General features: G+C 65.8%; 1 protein-coding gene across 2 annotated transcripts in view; it reads left to right on the top strand.

Moving 5' to 3' along the window:
* Positions 1 to 932, top strand: part of KCTD1 (potassium channel tetramerization domain containing 1) — a 63613-nt gene that overhangs the window by 57527 nt on the left and 5154 nt on the right. The window lies entirely within an intron of this gene.

Here is a 932-nt window from a genome sequence, read left to right as displayed (position 1 = left end):
AGTCAGTGCTGCGCTCTTCTGTACACAGATTTTGCGGTGTCGTCATCTCCGAGGAGAGCCGGCTCGAGACAGATTCGTAATCTCTGGGGACTTATGTCGCAGCGGGGTGCTCTCCTGGCTAGCTTGAGATGCTCTGGAGAGCTCTAGGTGGAGCGCGGGGCTCGCGAGCACAGCCTCTGAGGTACGGGGGTGGTCCATCTCAGTGGGGGCACATGGAGAGCTGAGCGTCTGAGATCGGGGGTGGACATGGTCACCCGGGGGCGTGGAGGCTGAGCGGGTGAGGACGGGGGTGGACATGGTCAGCCGGGGGCGGGGAGGCTAAGCGGGTGAGGACGGGGTGGAGATGGCAGGTGTGGGCGGCTCCTGGGGAGCCAAGGCCCCGTCACGGAGCTGCGAGGAGGAGAGAGCGAAAGCCGCGGGTTCTGCGCTGAGTGTGGCAGGAGCGCCTTCCGCAGGCCCAGGTTTCTCAACAGACAGTGCTGACCCGGCCGGAGGCCTCGGCACTTTCTCCTCTTTCCATGTGTTTCCTCTGGACACGGCTCCACCGGCAAGAGGAAGCCGAGCGCCTAGTCACACAGCTCTCCCGGGGCAGCGGCCATCCTCGCCTCCCCACCCCCCCATCCTGTCCAGGCGGAAGGCAGAGGCCCCGCGCAGCACCCCCCTGCGGGCACAGGCACCCGCCAGCCCAGCCTGGGGGCCAGGGCAGACCTGCCTGTGTCCGTGATCAGTGCCCTGGCTGACGTGTCTGGACAAGTGCTGGCTGACCTCACACCCAGCTGGTGGCCTGGCTACGGGCAGACACAGTGTTGACCTGTTGACAGCACTGTCCCTGCCTCGGCCTCCCTCCGGCCTGGCTCTCCCTCCCATGGCTGGTGTGTGTGTTCACACCTGCTGGCTGGGTTTCTGTTCTAAGTCAGCAGGTGGTTGGGGCA

This window comes from Myotis lucifugus, unplaced genomic scaffold (genome assembly GCF_000147115.1).
Source record: "Myotis lucifugus unplaced genomic scaffold, Myoluc2.0 scaffold_782, whole genome shotgun sequence".
NCBI classification, from domain to species: Eukaryota; Metazoa; Chordata; class Mammalia; order Chiroptera; family Vespertilionidae; genus Myotis; species Myotis lucifugus.
The sequence above is the reverse complement of the archived record's forward strand: the minus strand, read 5'-3'. Positions and strand labels throughout refer to the sequence as shown.